Source organism: Aplysia californica, unplaced genomic scaffold, assembly GCF_000002075.1.
Source record: "Aplysia californica isolate F4 #8 unplaced genomic scaffold, AplCal3.0 scaffold00239, whole genome shotgun sequence".
In the NCBI taxonomy this organism is placed as follows: Eukaryota; Metazoa; Mollusca; class Gastropoda; order Aplysiida; family Aplysiidae; genus Aplysia; species Aplysia californica.
The window spans coordinates 771910-785176 of NW_004797509.1; the positions used below are offsets into that span (position 1 = coordinate 771910).

The following is a 13267-nucleotide window of genomic DNA, read 5'->3' on the forward strand; positions in this document are numbered from 1 at the left end:
ATTAATCATAGATGCAGATCACATACTTTTTAGGGGGTTGCGAAATAGTACTTTTACTTATTTTTTTGCAAGTGCTTATTGCCATGAATATTATCTAAATCAATTACAAACAGAGATATAATTTAAACATCATTATTTGCAAGTTTTTATAGAGACCCAAGAGAGTGCCTGGTTATACGCTACTTGCTTAATATCTTTTTGCTCCGACTTTCTCACTTTCTCAGGCGAAAAATTAGGAAAATGGAACAAAGCTAATTCAGGTCTTCTGGGTTCGTTTTTTATTTTTTTATTAGTGCAGTTTATTGCAGAACACCATTACAGTGTGTGTTCTAAGAATCAGCCATGTTTGTTTGAGTTTACCGCCCCAGTTCCTGTTGTCAAGGGATTGGTCAGATTCGTGGTCTGGCTCAAGCTGTACTGTCTCGTTTACATTGCTAGGTCTCTGATTGCACTTTTGGTGCCAACCTCTCATTCTCAACGCTAATAACCAGAATCCATAGATGAGATTATAACTCTATGCCAGAATCTTCTCTTATGATTATGTACTGAGCCCACAGCCACGAGAGTTCGTGACGTCAGACACAGTACAGCAAGCCTGTCCGCGAGTCACAACTCACCGGAAGTTCACCCCGGTAGCGAGCGGCAGGCAAAGCAAAGCACAAGCCTACTCGCAAGCCTCTGGGGCAAGCCGTCCGCTTCTCGCAATTCTTCGATTAAGCAAGCAAACTCCAGCTCTAGCTGAACATGTTCAGTGACGTGATGGAGATTTAAGAGTATACGAAACAGTAGAAGTAGATCTTTCAGTTAAAGGACGATAGAACAGCCAGTGGTGCTTTGCTATGAACTGTTCTAATAGAACAGGCCCCTACAATAGATTGGACTTTTTTTTTCTTCTAAAGATACTGTCCGAGGTGCCAGACGTGAATGAAGACAGGATCTGCTGAGCAAGTAATCAGAATGTCTCTTTTCTGAGAACGTTCTCTGCTCTGAATCCGAGCAATTTGGGGACTCTCAGTTTACTAGTGCTAAGATAAACCAACTGAAGTGTGCAATACACTGTGCAGCCATACCTATGTTATTCGTAGTGCCCAATCCTCCGTATCTAGAAAGAAACAAACAATTCCAAGAAAAAGGACTTTCTGTACGTGCAAACGAAAAGCTCGTGCTCTTTTACAACATGGAAATTCCTCAATCTTACCAGGACATTTCCTGAACAATATATATCATAGTAGTCGAGCTCAAACTCCCAGAACGGATTTGGCAGTCTACAACTGCTATGCACCTCCTGATAAAGCTCTCACGCTTCAAGTGATGGACATCCCAGCAGGAGACTGCTTAGTACTTGGTGACTTCAACAGTCATTCTCCAAGCTGGGGATACAGAGACTTAGATGCCAAAGGAGAGGAAATAGAAGACTGGCAAGCTTTCACCAAACTACACCTGCTCAACAAACCAGACGATCCCCCCACTTTCTTCTCAAGAGTCTGGAAAACCCCGTCTCACCCAGACCTGTCATTTGCCAGCAATAACATCAGCAGAGGAGCAACAAAACAAGTCATGGAACAACTTGCAACTAGTGACCACAAACCCATCCTAATCACCTGCCAAATCTCTTCCCCCACCGTATCAACTAGCACCTTGCCCAGATGGAACTACAAGAAGGTAGATTGGACCAAATTTGCATTTCTTACAGATGTATATACCACCAAAATTCATGCCAAAACCTCAAACACCAACAGAAGTGCGAAGGAGTTCACACAGGCCATACTGCAAGCGGCAAAAGAGTCCATCCCCAGAGGAGCCAGAAAGGACTATGTTCCAAACTGGTCTGAAGAGCTCAGAATGCTTAACGACAAAGTCACCACAGCAAGAGAAGCAGTTGAAAATCTACCTATAACAGAAAACAACATTCAGCTAAAGAAAGCTGCAGCGTAATTTAAGAAGGCAACCAACTCAGCCGTTCGGAAAAGTTGGCATGAAAAGACTAGCTTCCTAAACTTAAACGGACAAGGAAACAAACTGTGGAGGATTGTCAGATCATTAAACGGAGAAAACCTAAACAAGGATGCACCAGTAATACTTTCAAGGAAGTGGGCAAGTTAGAAATATCCCCAGACAGAATAGAAAAAGTACAGAGAAAAATACATGCTTTTGATTCCCAACAAGAACCTAAAGATGATGTTATGACCAAACCACTCGTAATGACTGAACTGGATAGAGCCCTACTCTAGCTCAAACCAAGACAAGCCCCAGGCCCAGATGAAATCAGCAACAACATGCTTATATGCATATATAGGAAACACTGCTAAGAAGAAAATCCTCCAAATATTCAACAGCAGCTGGAAGAACGGGAAAATTCCAAAAGCTTGGAAAACTGCTATACAGATACCCCTCCTCAAAGACAGAAAACCCAAGAACAGTGCAGAAATCTACCGCCCAATCAGCCTCACCAGCTGTCTGTGCAAGCTTCTAGAGAGGATCCTCAACTACAGACTCTCCTGGTTCCTATAGAAAAACCATCTTCTATCAGATAACCAAGCTGGGTTTAGGAAACATCGATCAACGGAAGACCAGATTACATGCATTGCTCAGATAGTAGAGGATGGCTTCCAAAGAAAAGAACACACTGTAGCCGTCTGGATCGACCTGGAGAAGGCGTTTGATAAAGTCTGGACAGAAGGACTCATACTGAAATTACAAAATCTGAACATCTCTTACAACATGCTGAAATGGATCTCACAATACCTATCTCAAAGAAGGGCCTGTGTGAAACTGCAAGGAAAAAGAAGCAAAATGGAGACAATCAGTAATGGAGTTCCACAAGGGGGAGTTTTATCAGCGACCCTGTTCCTGATTTTCCTCAACGACATTTCAACCACCATCACCAAGAAATTGACAGCAGCGGAGTACGCAGATGACATCGCCCATTTATGCTCGGCAGAATCAGTAGGAACAGCCCAGGTACGACTCTAAAGCACACTTAACAACATGATGAAGTGGACAGAAAAGTGGGGACAGACGATCAACAAGAACAAGACCATGTACACAACATTCAGCCTCTCACCAAAACCCTGAAAGGTAAACTTGCATCTTGATGGAAACACTCTACAACACGAGTCAAATCCAACCTATTTGGGTGTGACGTTTGATCCAAGACTAACATGGCAAGCCCAAACAGAGGAGTGCAGAAGTAAAGGCAACAGTAGAACAGCACTGCTTAGAAAGTTGGCAGGGTCAGACTGGGGAGCAAACCACACTGTCTTACGTGGAGCCTATGTTGGATATGTCCGCCCAGTCCTAGAATATGGTATCACAGCGTGGGGAACAGCATCAGACAGCAATTTCCACAAAGTAGCGAGAATCCAGAATCAAAATCTGCGGATCATCACGAGAGCAATGAGATCCACGCCCATTCATATTATGGAAACACTAACGGGGCTAGAACCCCTGAACGACAGACGTGATCTCAAAGCGATTGTTCATCAGGAAAAGGTCAAAAGAATGCCAACCCATCCAATGAAGGATATATCTTCAAAAAGCCAGAGCAAACGTTTAAAAAGAACAAGCTTCCTCCATATGGCCAGACACTCCAGCTCTGGACTCCAAATCTCTCTTGAAGAATCTCCAACCCCACTAGACCCATGTCAAGTCCACCCCCTTCAGACTAATCGCCCCCCTCAAATTCGAGAAAACCTAGAAAAGCTTGGCACCAAATCCGAAGACCCTCCCCCAATACTCAAGTCACTGACTCTCGACTACTTGGACAGAAACTTCCCAAGCAACCGGTGGAATCGAGTTTACACAGATGGATCAACAACTGATGCAGTCAGAAACGGCGGTGGAGGTATCTACATAGAGTGGATAGATGGGACAACAGAAAGCCATTCCATCCCCACAGGATCTCTATCCTCCAACTGCAAAGTAGAAACATCAGCACTCGAAACAGCAGCCACCATTCTCTTGAATCACCAAAAATCTAAAGCCAACATCGTCATCCTCACAGACGCAAAATCTGTCCTACAAGCTCTCCAAAAGCCACAAACAGCTCAAGTACGACAACTTCTTTCACTCCTATGTGATCTAAACTCCCAAGCCAACACAACTCTGCAGTGGATACCAGGTCACTGTGGCATTCATGGAAATGAAAAAGCAGATGACTCAGCCAAAGAAGGGGCCAAAATGACCCAGATTGAAGATGGCATGGATCTCTCAGAGTCAAAAACACTAATAAAAACTGCTTTAAGAAACAGATGGAAAAGGTCCCACCCTAAGCACAACAGACATGACCTCTACTACATACTAATAGAGCAGACCAGATCACAATCTTTAGACTCCGTTGTGGCCACAACAGACTCAAACACCATAAATATGCACACCAAATTAAAAGTGGGAGAAACAGCGATCTGTGAATGTGGACACGACCAAGAGGATGCCAACCATATCCTTCAGCAGTGCCCGCGCTACGCCACCCTTCGCACACAGACGTGGCAGAATGTGGCTCCCCTTGAGAGAAAACTCTATGGCAGTCTTTCAGAGTTGAAGCGAACTACACAGTTTGTACGCGACATCGGACTGACTGTCTAGCTGCTGTCATCGAGAACGAGGAAGAAAAAAAAAGAAATATCCAGAAACGTACGTAAGCCTTGCTACACCCTAAAGGTGTGGGGGTTTTTCAGGTTGTTCTGCGAAAGCACATGTTTTCCAGCCTTTTCCTATCGTTATCGGCTGTTTTCTCACAATTCTATTTTTTCACACATTATCCCATTTTTCTGCTCTGTTTCTTGTTCAAAATCAATGTAACTTTCACATGATATCAACAAAACCTAGTTCTAAATGTTGGATTGTTGAATTTTTTAAAATTAATGCAGTAGTTTTTTATTTATGGGCTTAGAAAGCATGAATTTTCCATTTTTTCACTTTTTTTTGCAATAACCCAATTGTAAGTGTCATTTTAAAAAACTATATCATATATCAAAAATTCAACGAGCCAAATTTAAGAGCTACATATTTACTGTTGGCATGCCAAATCAGAAGTGAATCGGTTAATAAATTTAAAGGGAATAAAATGGGATTGAAAAAGGTATACAAACTCCCATATGGCCGCCGTTTCCATAGCAACATATTCAATATACTTATATACTGACGAGCAAAAGAAAGTGGGCACCCTAAGTTCGGTGCATTATTTCCGTTCTTTACCGCAGTAAAGTAATGACGTATTGCCAATGGATTTTGAAAGGCTTGCCATTTTTTCAATAAGGGCAGACAAAAAACTAAGAAAAACGATCAAAAACATTTCTTTTATTAGAAATTCATAACACCGATTCGAATGTTCAAAATCTCAGAATTAGTAACGGGTGTAACTCCCACCAACATTGATGACTACAGTACATCTCTGCGTCATTTATTGCCCAAGTCGTTCGATAAATTGCTGGAGAATATAATTCCAAGCCTTCGTTAATGATTGTTGCTGTTGTGGGATTTTCGTTGGGGGTGGCCGAAGGCTGCGAATTTCCTTGTCCATCTTGTCCCAGAGGTGCTCAATCACGTTTAAAGTTGGGGATAATACTGGCAACGGTGTTATAACACGTGCGTCATTTTTGTTGTAAGAATCTCTGGGTACCAAAGGCACGGTGTGCAGGAGCAATGTCCTGCTGGCACACGAGATTGTTCCTGTGGTAAGCCAGAAACGGCAGAAGGTGTGGATAAAGAACGTCATTGATGTATCTCTGGGCAGTTAGATTAAAGTCGATAATGACTAGATCGAATTCATCAGTACTGGTTATGGATTTCCTTACCATAATGCTACTTTTGTCAGCCACAGCACAGACACACTGAGGTAAATAACGTTCATGACGTCTCCGGTAGGCTTTCTGCCTTCCATAGTGGCGATCCAAAAGAAATCTGGACTCGTCAGAAAACATCACTGTGTTCCACTTGCGGTTTAGCTATCGCCGGTGCAGACTTGCCCAGTGGAGTCTGGCATGGTGGTGTCTTTGGAGGAGACGAGAGCGTCGAGCTGGGTGTCGGGCAACGATTCCGTGGGCTTTCAAGGGTCGACGAACGGTGAAGTGGCTGATTGATCTAAGCCCAGGCCAATCTCTGGCAGTTTTAGAAGCTGTTTAAAACCGATCCCGCAAGTGTGGAACTCTGATTCGATTTTATTCAACTGCAGTAGTAACACGAGGACGACCAGACCTTGGAGTGTCACTAACCGAACCATTTGCTTGGAAGTGTATCCTTAGCTTTTGGATCGTATCTCTCTTCACATTGAAAGCTCTAGCGAAAGAAGAAACCTCTCAGCATACCAAGAGCTTCAAGACGTTGTGCATTACTGATACGAGGCATCGTATAAAACAAAATTGAAAAGAACAAACTCAAAAATTTTGACGGCCTTTTCCCTGACACACATTGAAGTGTGTAACGAATAAAGAATAAAAGTAAAGGCATTGTAAACTTTCAAGAAAAAACGAGAAAACATGTTTTCGGCCAAACATGTTGTAAACACTTTTTACAACAACAAAATAAACAAATGTTGTTCTGAACGACTTTCTAAAGTGACTCAAGCTCAGCATGTCAATCGCCAAGTCAAAATTCGCGAGACGACTCATACAGTACCGATTTGAAAACTGCCCACTTTCTTTTGCTCGCCAGTATATACTTTTTGAACTATTGATTTCAAATTCCCAATAACACACGATGTCCCACAGCAAATATGGGCACTCAAGGCATTGTAATAGTAATAGCCAAAATAGACCTCAGGTGCTCCAACAGCCCTTAAAGATCATTTTCACAAATATACATAGTTTAAAAAAAAATCTTGGTTCATTTATCTAGCCCAGAAGCTATTTTGTTAATATAAATAAATATGAATAAATTGCATTTATATAGCGCTTTTCCACAAAAAAGTGCTCAATGCGCAGTACAATACATGTAATACAAAGAAAATATTTAAGCAGCGCACAGCTCCTATAGTAATCCTCTTTCTCTCTCTCTCTCTTCTCTCTCTCTCTCTCTCTCTCTCTCTCTATCTATCTATCTATCTATCTCTCTCTCTCTATCTATCTATCTATCTCTCTCTCTTTATTTCTTTCTTTCTCTCTCTCTCCTCTCTCTCTCTTTCTTTCTCTCTCTCTCCTCTCCCCCCCTCTCTCTCTCTCTCTCTCACTCTCCCCCCCCCTCTCTCTCTCTCTCTCTCTCTCTCTCTCTCTCTCTCTCTCTCTCTCTCTCTGCACTACATCCTTGAGTGAAGACGATCCCACAAAGCTTACCCAGACACCCTCACACACATTGATGAATTCACACAGTCATAAAGTCTTACAGAACAGAACAGCATGAATAAACGATACTGAGAGAACATAATAATAATACTGAGCACCAAAAGAAACGCAAGTAAGACAAAAGAAACGCAAATAGATTTCTGGAATAGAAGAGGTTATTTCTATTGAAATTGTTTAACAGCTGTGTGCTTTTTAAAAAATGTTTTACTTTCGAAAATGTGATTTTCATTGAGCATGGACGAATATCTTCGATTGTTTTTTTTTATCGACTCTTTAATATCACAGTAATCTTAAACACATGTATGCACAACACGCATAGTCCATTTGGCACAGTTCAATATCTTGTATGACCTCCTTGGGCATCAACAACAGCTCGACACCGTCTGGGCATAGAGTGTATCAGTCTATTGATGGTAGCCAGCTGGATGTTGCTCCTCGCAGAAACTTCTGCCCCAGATTACCCGCACTGGCTGGCCTTGGCTGAATGTTGTTTAGTTGTCGCTGGAGATGGTCCGATGTGTTCGATTGGGTTAAGGTCAGGGCTGAGTGCTGGCCATGGGAGAACTCTAATGTTGTTCTGTGCAGTGTGCGGGCGCGCGTTGTCGTGCTGGAACACCAAGTGGTGGTGTTGCTGGACGCAGGAGAGGACCGCCGGCTTAAGCACCATGTTGATGTAACGTTGGGCGTTGATTCCATTGCCACGCCCGCGTCGGAGGTTTCGGAAGACGACAGGGCCGACCAGATCTTGACACCAGGGCAACCCAAGGAGTCGGCTTCCATCACGTTGGTGTCTGCGTGGCGTTCACCGCTCCTCCTCCCAATTCAGTCTCTTCTATTCGCGTTGCCGATGCAGAATCGACTCTCGTCAGAGAAGAGAAAGTTTCTCCATTGCCTCCATGTCCAATGAAGCCGATGTTGGGCCCATGCTAACCTTTGTTGTCTGAGACGGTCAGTGAGGGCTGGGCCGACCGCAGGACGACGGCACCAGAGTCCTCGGGTCTGAAGTCGTCGCCGCGCTTTTCCCTTTCGTCAACCCGCAGCCACCTCCGAATCGTCAGCCACCCCCAACCTTTGACACGGGTCAAACTTCCATCTATTTATAGGTAGTTAAATCTACCGGAACATGTATTAGGCGAAGTGATGTGCAATGATAGTCGCAATAGAGAGATTGTTTTGGTCTCTCTTTACTCATCTGCACCACACGAATTTAATTGATGTTTTTCCCTGGACTCTGCCTTTACTAAAGTCTCGAATCTAGATCTAGTTGTAATCTAATTGCAGGTTGCAGATTTAATAAATTGCCGAGAGAGAGAGAGAGAGAGAGAGAGAGAGAGAGAGAGAGAGAGAGAGAGAGAAGGGGGAGGAGTAGATCTTGCGAGAACTTTCGGGCAAAACGAAATGGTGACCCGCGTAGTTCGGTCGATTCGAAAAGTGAAAGAGCCATAGCATCTTTGTAGACGATCAAATTAGCTTACTTTTGTGCTATAACGTCATTTTTTTCCTTTGCCTTTGTCAATTTGATCATCCACACCGATAGAAAGCATTTCGAAATTAGGAAAAACAGGTCTTGTTTCACACTGGGTGAGAATAGCCAACGCTGGCAAGTCTCACCCGGGGTGAGAGGTCAATCGTAGGGTTTTTATTCTCACCCCGGGCGAGGATAGCAATAGCCACTTCCTTACTTAAATGATTAGGTGATTAAACTTGATCTCTTATTGACAATATAAAAGTCAATTTAAGCATCATTTCGTTAGAAAACAATGTGTTAGGTTTGCTAACTTCATAGACTTTGTGTTAAACAACACTTTTAACAAAACGAATCCTTGCAAGCCTAGGCTTGGCCTTTGTAATCTCGAAGGTTTAGAAGTAGAAGAAGAAGAGTCTACTACTAGATCTAGAGTCTAGTCCAATTTATTTAATCTCTGGAATGTACTGGATAACAACAGAAATCTGCAACCTGCCACTAGATTACAACTCTAGATCTAGATCTAGATCTAGATTCGAGATTTTAGCAAAGGCAGAGTCCAGGGGAAAACTTCAAGAAATTCTCGTGGTGATGAGTAAAGAGAGACCAAAACAATCTCAATAAATAATATTATTATATCGCGACTATCACGGCACATCACTTCACCTATACATGTTCCGGTAACTACCTATAAATAGATGGAAGTTTGACCCGTGTCAAAGGTTGGGGGTGGCTGACGATTGGGAGGTGGCTGCGGGTTGACGAAAGGGAAAAGCGCGTCGTCGCCGCATGGCTTGGCCTGATATCGGTCGTTCGTGGCTTCCAATTGTTCCCCTTGCTGTTTCGGCTGCAGGCAGGAAGTTGTCTCGGTGATGACGACGCGTAATCAGTCGATCTTGGCGTGCGGGTGTGACCCGTGGTCTCCCGCTTCTGGCCAATTCTTGGGTGCTGCCAGTTGTTTGAAAACGTGTCCACAGCCTACTTTAAGCTCCTTGGGTACAGTCAAGGAGTTTGCAGTAATTGAGGATGCTCTGTGGGCGGCACCGCAAGCCTGATAGGAGCCTTCTCTCGCAGCGGAAGTGTGGTCTACCTGAGCTACGCTCACGCAATGAAATCTAAATAAGAAAGAAGGTTTTAATTATTCCGAGATTAGGCAAGTCAATTGTGAATTAGTAAAAATGTCTTCCACCTGTGTTGTGTTTAAGTGTAAGAACCGATACGATGCTGCAGTGGACAGAAGTTTTCACAGGTGTTGTTTTCCTTTTTTAAAAATCTGAATGAAAGTGTTTTTATGCCCCCTGCGACACAATTTAGATCATTAACATTTATTTTGTAAGAGGCAGGCTCCGGCGCTACCTGCCTAGGCCAACCCGGGCATAAAGGGATACACAGTAACAACACCACAGAAGAAAGGCCGAGATACTTTATTTTAAAAAATATTCTTACTCTTGTGTGTATGTGTGTGTGTGTGTGTGTGTGTGTGTGTGTGTGTGTGTGTGTGTGTGTGTGAGAGAGAGTGTGTGTGTTTGTGTGCGTGTGTGTATGTATACATATACATTATATTAAACATTTTAATTAAAGTTTATATTGCTTTCCATTGTGTGTTTTAAGTTCCTTGGGTACAGTGTATTAGGGGACAAAAATAAAACAAAGAGCCCTTTCAAGCGTGCGTTTCTTCACTCTCTTTAAATCTGTTTGTACCATAGGTCTATGGTTTGTACTCACAAACCAAACAATACACCCCCACCCCACCCCATGCAATCAGCGATAAGTTACGACTTCCAGTGCCAGAAGAGTGCAGTAAGAGTTGACTTACGCAGCGAGTAGCGAGCCTGTTCCCCAATGTCAGAAGTCAGAATCCATCATCACGAATTGAAGAAGAAACAGTGCACCGAAAAAGAAGCCATTGAAACAAGAAGGCTACGGGTGCTTAAGTAGGCTACTGCTGATATGATAGTATAAATCAAGTTGCATGATAGTGTGTCTCCACCAATTCACTGGCAAGTAAACAAGATCTTGAGTCGCCTTTCGGTCATTCGCCCGCCACTATTTTCCAAACAGCACAATGGGTGCACAACAAAATCTAGATCTAGATAATTATTCATTTTAATTCTCTCTCTCTCTCTCTCTCTCTCTCTCTCTCTCTCTCTCTCTCTCTCTCTCTCTCTCTCTCTCAAATAAATGAATTATTTATAGCAACACTAGACTATCAACTCAACATCACTATCATCATCATCACCGACTAAAGCTTTTATGCGGCTAGAATCTGCAGGAAATTCCGTAATCTACATATATCGATATTTACAGCTGTTTAATTCTATATGGTACCGCATAAAAGCTGCTAAAGTGAAACAATACTAACTATCACTATGCTCACAATCTGAGAAGATTTAAAGATTTGTAATTACTTCGTGCGGCACCAACAACTAGATCTAGACTCAAATTGAAGATTCACCTTAACAGGACTTAAATTACACAATAGAGGGAGACAACTGACAACTGTTTCGATAGCCATTCTTCATTGAGTTAGATTTACCGTAGACTCAAGTATAGTAGATAGGCTAGCGGAAACTTGGATCAAATTTTTTGCTGGAACCAAATTGGTGCTGCAAAAAGGAGTTTCATACTCCTTTCTTCTTGTGCGGGAAGAGCGAATGGTTTAGAACAATATTAGAAAGGGGGGGGGGGGGGGGGGGTGAAGGCCAGGGTTAGGTGGAGCGCTTGTAACCAATTTGAACCAATGGCGCCCCGCCACTGCTAACAATTAAGACTAGGCAAATAATTTTATCCCATTTTAAAAGACAAAGGATACTGTAATTATATTACCTTTTCAACGGTTAAATCCATTAATTAAAGAGGGGGGGGGGGGGTTGCACTTCTTGAAAAAAAGAGGAAAAAAACAAAATTACTGGGCTCAATAATTAACTGATTGCTCTATAATATTCTTCTTGTGTGAAGGCATTGGCTATCTTAAGTTAAGACCTTTTACCTATGCTTTCTATTTCTAGATCTAAAACAACGTATCGTAGTCCTTTATGTTCACCGTAACACATGATGATGAAAGCTAGTAATGTCGAATCACTCCCCTTGAATCATGTAATCATTGTCTCAAATTCAATCTTTTGTTGTATGTTTTAACCATAACTTATTCTTTCAACGGGATCTTGTAGTAAGATATACTATCCTTTCTGTTTGACGATCTTCTTCTGTTATACGGCAAGGCAACTGGATTTAAAAAAAACTCCACCTACCCTTCCCCCTAACCTCCATTAACACTCTGCCTTTCTTGATATTTAAACTACAGGTAGGCTGTGTTTCCCGACTAGTCAACTTGGGGATTAAAGCATACAGTTCTTAGACAATCTTGCTTATCAGACAGCCCCCCCCCCAATTTCTCGTTCTCTCTTTCTCCCCCCCCCTTCTCTCCCCCCCCCCCTCTCTCTCTCTCTCTCTCTCTCTGCCTTTCTCCCCCTCTCTCTCTGCCTTTCTCCCCCTCTCTCTCTTTCTTTAACTTTATCTCGTTCTTTTATTTTTTCTCCCTCTATTTTACTTTCCCAGGTCCGCCCCACCACCTTCACCCCTTTTTTGTTGTTGCAAATATTCCTCCCATACAGTAGCCCACTGCCCAATCATTTGTTAAGAAAAAAACAAAAACAACAACAAAAAACGCAGTTCACACCACGGTTGGCGGCCATTTTGCATGTATTTCTAGGTGTGCTGCGCGCGGTGCCGCGAATAGAGACGGCAATGCGCCATCAAAGATCCTGTACAAGTTTAGGACCGTTGGCACACTATGAATAGGGTCTGAAATACTGGTTCCTTTCGTTAAAAAGTTTTCTGGAACGACAAGTTTTAGGTTTTAAAAAAATTCCAAACGATGAATGATTTCTTTCTGTATCAAAGAGAATAGGGATTCTTACTGTAAAATATGCCAAACTGTTTTGAAAGCGCTGTGTTATAGACAAAACTTGGGACCAAAAGTTTTATAACTCCTTACAATTCAAATCCACCTATTTTAACAACAAACAAACAATAGAACATTAATACAACTCTCAACACCCGAAAATGTCATTCCACGAAAAGGGGGCACCTTTCAACGAGGAACCTGTACGGAGTTCCATTTTCGCGGGGCGCTTTTCCTGGCGGCAAGGCCTGGCATCTGGCCCCTGCACTTTCGCTTTGGCTCTTGCTGCTAGATTGTTGAGAGGCGTGAGTTAGGGCTAGGCTTGCCTAAAAGTGGAAAGTGGAACCGAAAGTGTAAAGTAAAGTATTTTGGAATACCAATCCATGCCTGCATTTGTACCATAAAGGGTAACGGAGTCTTGCCTACTAATTCCTTCTTGTTTTATAGCGTAGTTAAAGTCAAATAATAAAAACCCATTCATGAAATTTCATGCTGTTTGTCACACTCACAGTCACACTCAACAGGCCATTTTTTGAGTACTGAGTCGAACCTGTACGGAATCGCAAGGGAGACAGAAAAAAAATCCGTCTTCAACAGGGGAATTTTTTTTTTTTGGGGGGG

The 13267-nt window shown here is 42.6% G+C and overlaps 1 protein-coding gene across 1 annotated transcript in view; it reads left to right on the forward strand.

The window, feature by feature from the left end:
* Positions 1–12786: 12786 nt before the first annotated feature.
* Positions 12787–13267, forward strand: part of LOC101851955 — a gene marked incomplete in the record, with an annotated part of 60061 nt that continues 59580 nt past the window's right edge. The window contains 1 exon segment of the mRNA XM_035970230.1: positions 12787–13053.